The sequence below is a fragment of the Saimiri boliviensis genome, chromosome 5 (assembly GCF_048565385.1).
Source record: "Saimiri boliviensis isolate mSaiBol1 chromosome 5, mSaiBol1.pri, whole genome shotgun sequence".
NCBI classification, from domain to species: domain Eukaryota; kingdom Metazoa; phylum Chordata; class Mammalia; order Primates; family Cebidae; genus Saimiri; species Saimiri boliviensis.
The window spans coordinates 148,510,523-148,518,785 of NC_133453.1; the positions used below are offsets into that span (position 1 = coordinate 148,510,523).

Consider the following 8,263-nt stretch of genomic DNA (forward strand, 5'->3'; position numbering starts at 1 on the left):
AACTCATTTCCTAATTATGATGTCAAATTTCAGAAGTTTGTTATTAACATACTGGTATTTTGTTTCTTTCAGGTTCTTGTAATAGAATATCATAAGTGGAAACTATATAGGTAATTATGTGAAATAGTGCTGTTGTCTAGAATTTTCATGATCTTGTTTCAGATATTAGTAAAAACACCCTTTATCTGATATGTTTACCTCTGATACTACGTTTACTAATTTCAGCAAGTAGTCAGTTATAATCTGTGGGTTGAAGTCTTTATTTATTCATTTATTCGAGACAGAGTCTCACTCTGTCATGCAGGCTGAGGTACAGTGGTGTGATCTTGGCTCATGGCAACCTCCGCCTCCTGGGCTGAAGCTATTCTTCTACCTCAGACTTCTGAGTAGCTCAGATTACAGGTGTGGGCCACCACATCTAGCTAATTTTTGTATTTTTAGTAGAGACGGGGTTTCACCATGTTGGCCAGACTGGTCTTGAACTCCTAACCTCAGGTGATCTGACCAACTTAGCCTCCCAAAGCACTGGGATTACAGGTGTGAGCCACCATGCCCAGCCATGGGTTGAAGTTTTTTTTTTTTGAGACAGAGCTTTGCTCTTGTTACCCAGGCTGGAGTGCAATGGCGCGATCTCGGCTCACCGCAGCCTCCGCGTCCTGCGTTCAAGCAATTCTCCTGCTTCAGCCTCCCGAGTAGCTGGGACTACAGGTGTGCACCATCATGCCCAGCTAATTTTTGTATTTTTAATAGAGACGGGGTGTCACATTGTTGACCAGGATGGTCTCAAACTCTTGACCTCGTGATCCACCCGCCTCAGCCTCCCAAAGTGCTGGGTTTATAGGCGCGAGCCACCGCGCCCAGCCTGGGTTGAAGTTTTTAAAGGCATGTTTTCTAGTCAGTAATACATTGCTTCGTTCTGTCTTACATTTGCCTTCCAGTTCTCTTTATCATATTCATACACATATTAATGTTTAGTATATGAATTTTATGTAATAAAGGAAGGTATATTTTCGTGGGATTTTTGTAGTGGGAGAATTACATCTGGACCTGAAACAGGATATTTGTGTTGCAACTTTTTCAGTGTCATGTGATACCATTTTTTGACCACTTAGTTGATGCCTCTGAAAGGAAGAGAATCTGATGGCTAAACTTTGACGTGTCGTCAATGTGGATCCTACTCAGTAGTGTCACAATGAGGCTGAAAATCATACTAAGTGCTTTTAGGACAGAAACATAAACTGCTCAGGTAAAATAACCTTGTAAAGAAAAATAAGTGTATATTGCAGAGGCCTTGGCTAGATTCATGATGATACAGGACCTTGTCTGAACATAATGATTTCAAAACTTGAGCTTAAAAATGACACTCTGAAATCTAGTCAGTATGCCTCACTAGACTTTTTGATTTCAAAATTTTCTGCAGAAAATGTTGTGAAAACTTTGAATACATAAAAATGGCAGGTGTAGTATTGCACTTTGCTAGTTCCTCAGATACTCTTTTTTGTTTGTGTAGATATCATGAGCTACTTTTTTTTTCTACATGTTGTACGTTGTTGAAAGCTAAAAGGAAACTTACCCTGGATGACAGAAGGCACAGGCACTTGGTGAGATGGAAACAAGGATGTGTGAAAATGAGACTACCACCTCTCGGATGAAAAAAAATAGAAGTGCCGGAGTTCTAGGTTTCTAAGTGTTGTCCAGGAAGGAGGAGGAATAATATTTATGGAGCATATGTTATGGAACACAGTGAGTATAGTACTTGCTTTTATATGATACTATTGGTATTTTAGGACAGTTGATTTTGTTTATGTGTTTTTTTTCTTCAGCTGGGTGCAGTTGATCAACTTGTACAAAGCCCACAATAGATGTTTAAGAAATATTAAGCATTCAATGAATGGGGCAGCAATACTAAGTTCTTTAAAGAGAGATACTATCTCACAGTTGGAGTTTAGTGCCATTAACATAGCTCACTGCAGCCTTGAACTCCTTAGCCCAAACGATCCTTTCACCTCACCCACCAGAGTAGCTGGTACTACAGTCACATGCCAACATGCCTGGCTAATTCTAGTTTTGCAATTTTTTTTTTTTTTTAGAGCTGAGCTCTCACACTGTTGCTTAGGCTGGTCTTGAACTCCTGGACTCAGGCCATCATTTTTCTTCAGCTGATACTGTAGGTGTGAGTCACTGTGCCAAGTACTGATTTTTTTTATGTTAGAAAACAAGTTTTTAGGTATTTTACAGTTACTTCTTTATGACAGAGTATCAGATCAGAATCTAGGCCTAATATCTGACCTCATACATTTACACCATGAAGTAGTTAGCCATTCCCAGATGTAGATCATTTGAGTTATTGAATGTTTACCAGCACTTGTTCAGTACTACCTTGCAGTGATGTTTACAGTCTATTTCTGGTTATGGATTTGGGGTTACTTTGTGGTTGTGGTTAAAAAGTAGAAATCAGCAAGTGCTGTTGGACTTTATGGGAGTGAGAAGGTCTCTCTTGCATGATGAGATAGGGGATACTTAATGAAATAGAAGTATTTGAGGCTGAGCATGGTGACTCAAGCCTGTAATCCCAGCGCTTTGGGAGGCTGAGGTGGGCAGATCACCTGATATCAGGACTTTGAGAATAGTCTGGCCAACATAGCAATACTCTGTCTCAAAGAATACAAAAATTAGCTGGGCTTAGTGGTGTGTGCCTATAATCCCAGCTACTCGGGAGGCTGAGGCCGGAGAATTGCTTGAACCCAGGAGCCAGAGGTTGCAGTGAGCCAATACCATGTCACTGCACTCCAGCCTGGGAATAAGACCGAGTAAGACTCCTCTGGGAAGAAAAGTAGAAATTTTTGAGATACAGAGTTCATATGATGTATGGTTAAGCCAATAGAAAGTTGAGTGGTTGGGACTATTGTAGAAATACATGTTCATACTTTGGGAGGCCGAGGCGGGTGGATCATGAGGTCGAGAGATCGAGACCATCCTGGTCAACAAGGTGAAACCCCGTCTCTACTAAAAATACAAAAAGTTAGCTGGGCATGGTGGCACGTGCCTGTAATCCCAGCTACTCAGGAGGCTGAGGCAGGAGAATTGCCTGAGCCCAGGAGGCGGAGGTTGCGGTGAGCCGAGATCGCGCCATTGCACTCCAGCCTGGGTAACAAGAGCGAAACTCCATCTCAAAAAAAAAAAAGAAATACATGTTCATAAAGGGATGAGGTGTACAATAAGGAGGGGGTTGCAGACATGGAGAAATAGTTCTTCTAGCTCTTCCACTTTCAGCGTCATCTAGGTGGGTCATTGGAATTGTTTTGAAATACAATGTCTTCTTGCCCGTGAGTTTTAAGAACTAATATAATGTAGAAATCATTAGTAGGAAAAGCTGGGCTGGGTTAATTTGCTTTGCTGAGATGATTCAACTTGAAAAGTGAGGTCCCTACTAAGGGCCCAAAATTCAAGAAGGACCCTCATATTTGAACTTAATGTTTAGTTAATGTCAATAATTTTCTGTTGAACTAATGAGAATACAGTGACCTAGAGGGTTAAGTAATTGTATGTCTGAATTGTTTGGACAGTTTCTCATCTTCTGAATGTCGTGTTTGTATAGATATTTTCATTTTATGTTACATTATTTGTTCTTTGGGAGCAAACATTTGAGTTGAAAGGAAACAGTTCCTGAAATCTAATGATTTCATGTTTAGGAGGTAGGTATCAGGAATAATAGTGTGTGTGAATTCTCATGATAAAATTTGGACTGTGTTACTGTGCTACTTTGCTTTCTTGTCAGGGAATTTAGTAGTTAGTTTAGGCCTCCTTCAGAATCCTTTTGTTGGACTTTGTGCTTCATATGTTGTGCCAGCCTGGATTTTATTTGTCTAGCCTCCTCTGTATCTCCATACCATTTGTTTACACTTTGGAATATTTTGATGTATGTTTTCAGTGTACTCTAGTCCTAAAATTGGTTTGCATTGAATTATCGGGGAGAATAGCAAGTTGTTGATAGTATCAGTGGTGGCATTAGGATATTTCCATTTCAGTTCTTTGGACAATTTACTAATGGAAATGATTATTGTATTTAGCTCTATGAGACCCAGCGTGGCAGGTTGGTTTTGTGTGTGTGTGTGTGTGTGTGTGTGTGTTTCCTTCATGTAGATTGCTGTTTCCTTCATATAGATGACTATATGTGTCTTCATACTTTTCTTTAAATCTGAGTGCTTTGAATGATACTGTTGTTGTTTTTTATCCATTGTCACATACAACTCTTACTGTTTATTCTTCTAGGCCATGGATTGTCCTTATGGGTAGAGATACGCTGTCTATAGGGATTATTTTCTTTTAAATATATTTTTACTAGTTGATGGGAAAGACCTGGGCTGGATTTGTGATGAGCTGTGTTTACTGAGCATGATGAAGTAAAGCTCAATGTGATTCCTCTGAAGTCCAGCCTCAGTATCAGTCCTAAGGACTCAGGGCACAAATACTCAAAACATAAATTCTTAGACTCTATATTTCACAAGGTTTTTCCTATCAGTACAGGCCAAAGATAATGGCGTATTGTAGGTTTTTCCAGTGGAATAGAGGGAAGTTGGTTCTAGATCCTTTAGTGCAGTTAACCTTTTGTAGAGGGTGTTCCATGTTCATTACATTGGTATGTCTCATCTTTGGCGCAATCTCAGCTCACTGCGACCTCTGCCTTCTGTGTTCAGACACCTCTTGTCTCAGTCTTCAGAGTAGCTGGGATTACAAGCATGTGGCAACCTGCCCAGCTAATTTTTTATATTTTTGTAGAGACAGGCTTTGCCATGTTTGCCAGGAAGGTCTGTAAGTGATCCACCCATCTCAGCCTCCCAAAGTGCTGGAATTGCAGGTGTGAGCCACCCACTCACCCCACACGGCCATACCTTTGCTTTTTTCTGCTATGCATTTCAAGTGCTAACTTCAAGAGATTAAGTACTTGGGAGCTCCCATGCTCTTTTTTTTTTTAACCCTATCATTTGCATCACACAATTCTAACCTTGTATGAAGGTGTCATGAGCATGTTTTTATCACTGAGGCAGCTTCTCCATTTAGCATATAATTGAGAAATTGCTAATTTGTGGCTGAGACCTTGTTTTGGTTTGAGATGAGACTTAATTTATATATTTAGCAGAATGCCCAAGTTACGTCTACAGGGATCAGTTTAATTCTACTTTTAATTAAGTTAACTGCTCTATCTTTACAACACATAGGTGGAGATTTAGTTTTGACTCTTAGATTCAGTTAAGGGGATGAAATGGCATTATATAGTTTTTGATGCTGAGCCCCATGGAGATTAAGTAATTTGCTAAATACCATACATTTTTTGAGTCACATCTCTAATCACATTATTCTATACTCTATTTTTGCTTGTATGATTGATGGTTCTTTAGTTATATGTGATTGACATTCTATGAGTAGGTGCTTGTGTTTTGCCTAAAAGTAGTTATTATGAAGGAGGGATGGTGAATTAAAGGTTATTCAGAAAAGCCTATATTAAAATACATGCCATGAACAGTTGAATATAGCAAGATCGTATTATCTAGTTGTTACCTTAGTGGATACATTCTGTATGTGTTATGTGTATACATATGTACGTATTAATGATGTGGGTGTTGATACTGTGTGACCACATGACAAATGACTGGTTTACAGAGAAAAACTGTTGGGATTCAGAGAAGTGAACATTCTTTACAAAGTTCTTGTCTTTGAGTTTCTGTTGTTCTGGTAGAAATGTTAGTGTGTTTATAATCTCTCAGATTTGTTTGGTAATGTTAGTGTTCCTGATCCAGGCAGTTAGAGATATGTTGGATGAACTGAGAAATACGACTTTTTCCCTTCCTGCTAACTGAATTAGTTTCTAAACAACCAGGAAGTGATAAAAAGACGGAGTTAGTACCAGGTCTGTTGAGGTGTAGGTCTGTTGAGGTGTAGTGATGACAGGGGGTCTATGGCCTTCAGATACTTGGTGCAGTCTAGAGAATGCAGTGGTAGTTGCTGGCTCAGCCCAACCAAACAACCTCATTTGAGGGGTGATACTTCACAGATGCCCTAAAATAAATGCCCTAAAAATAAGAATCTCTGGAAGAGAGGTGTGTGTGTGTGTGTGTGTGTGTGTGTGTGTGTGTGTGTGTGTGTTTTGTTGGAGTGGTAGGAGGAGGGTTGGGTTGATGGTGAGATGGGTTGGATGACACTTTCCATTCCTGCGAAAGGAGTCTGAGGTCCAGCCAAGCTAATTCATGATAAAAGTAATTTGCTGAGAGTAGTGGAAGGAATGAGTTAGCAGTAGATGGCCAATTACATTAATGAGTAGGAGGAGGAAAACAAGGAAAGAAACAAAAGTTTGATGTGGTTAAGAGCATGTTCTTGAGTTTTATGGAGGGAGAAAGGTAAATTGAGAGTAAAATTATGTTTGTTTCATTTGTTGGAAATCTGAAAACTTGTTTGAATTGTGGAACAATAGGTGGTATATGTTAGGAGTCAGAATTATCATTTACATGCAAGTTTCTGTTTTGCTTCAGAGAAGGAGTTTCAGCTGCCTTTTCCATGTTAGTTTCTATACCTTTTCTTGAGGTATAAATAGGTTATACTGTCTTTTACTGAGATTGTTTTAATTAGCAAGGTATATGCTGATTAAATGTATGTTCTTGCTAAATTATTACAAAGGACTATCTTTCTAGACAGCTTTGGATAGTGGTTGGTTATATTGATTGTTGATAAGAATCACCTGAGAGTTTCTCAACACAGTTTACTGGGTCATGACATTAGCATTTCTCGCTTATTAGGTATATAAGTATGGAAAGTTGAGTTTTATCAAGTTCCTAGATGTTGCAGATCTAGGAACCACACTTAGAGTGCTTATATGTCTTTTACTGTACACTGATATAAAAAAATGAAATAATCATGTTATAGCATATTTTAAAATCTGATCATGACCAGAGAATCTTGAGAGAAAGTTGTCTTACATAATAATGTAAATCAGTGTAGGATAGCGTGTGTCTATATATAAACACTTCGTCATTTCCTGGGGAATGTAGACATATATCACTTAACAATAATAAATTTATAATGTAAATTTAAATTACCTACCTCATATGAGGAAACAAGCTTATTTTTGATAATTTTCCTAGCAGTGAATCAACTTACCCATTTAAATCTAAATTAAACTAAATTTGAGTAAATTCAGCTATTTCTAAATTCAATCCACCTAAATTCACTTTGGATAAAAGAATTCTAGAAAACAGCAGATTAAAAAATAACATTTTAAGAGCAGATATTATCTCAATGAATATATTGTGGTAATTTCTGGCTAATAACTACCCTTTTGGGAGAAGGAAATGTAATCTTTTGTATTTAATGTTAATTACTGAACTCATTATAACTTGTTTTATTTATTTTATGTTAAGCATCTACTTCTCGTGGATTTATGTATTTGGGGTTTGGGAAATACTGTTTTCTTTGGAAATTTCAACATACAGTTTGGAATTCCAGTGACTTTAGTTGTTTTTTGAAATTCAGTACTGTTTTCCAATGATGGGAATAGTGTTACAATGGACTCTTCTCTTTTACTTAAAAACTGTAATATTAACCACTTTAGCTGAAACCCCTCCAGGTCTGGAAGTGCTGAAGAGTATGGATATATTCATTCTCTGTGATACAGCAACTGAACAAGAAACCCAGACTTCAAACAAGCATACTTCTTGGCTTGGACTGAATAAAGTGAGAAGAAATTACAGAGGATTTAGACATATATATGGCCTTTGAATTATTGAAATTGTTTTGGAGGATGGTAACAAATTTGGGACATGTACTTTTTATTGTAATGTCAATTATATGATGTGTAACTCTCTAGTGAGCGTGGCTGGACGCCGTGGCTTCACATTTTAGGTTGACTGGATGTTTTATCTATTGTGTGAATTACAGCTTTAGGTAATGATGTCAAGGTAGCAAGAAAAACTAAAAAAAAACCATCCCTTAGAAATTATTAAAATCACAATAACGATAACTTCTTGAAAAGCTTTGACTTACTGAAATCATGCTTTTAATTTGTCTAAGATGAGTATATGGCAGAATTTGGAAATACAGTTTTAAAAGACTAAATACACTGACTTTTCTGATATCTTTCCCTCAGAGAGAGAATGAAACATTAATCGTTTATTAGATGCCTTTATTGTACATTTTACTGCTTTGTCTTCAAGGCCTAGCATAATAATTAGCGGCTAGTTAATGTGTTAGATGGATAGTCAGTTTTTGTTCC

The 8,263-nt window shown here is 37.8% G+C and overlaps 3 non-coding genes across 3 annotated transcripts; all 3 read left to right on the top strand.

The window, feature by feature from the left end:
• The first annotated feature begins 1,298 nt into the window (after positions 1–1,298).
• LOC120368252 (small nucleolar RNA SNORD107) lies at positions 1,299–1,373 on the top strand. Its single transcript, XR_005582442.1, has one exon. It is a non-coding gene; the product is annotated as a small nucleolar RNA SNORD107 (small nucleolar RNA).
• A 2,993-nt stretch (positions 1,374–4,366) lies between these two features.
• On the top strand, positions 4,367–4,433 carry LOC120368249 (small nucleolar RNA SNORD64). The gene has a single exon (XR_005582439.1). It is a non-coding gene; the product is annotated as a small nucleolar RNA SNORD64 (small nucleolar RNA).
• A 1,738-nt stretch (positions 4,434–6,171) lies between these two features.
• On the top strand, positions 6,172–6,230 carry LOC120368251 (small nucleolar RNA SNORD108). Its single transcript, XR_005582441.1, has one exon. It is a non-coding gene; the product is annotated as a small nucleolar RNA SNORD108 (small nucleolar RNA).
• Positions 6,231–8,263: the final 2,033 nt, after the last annotated feature.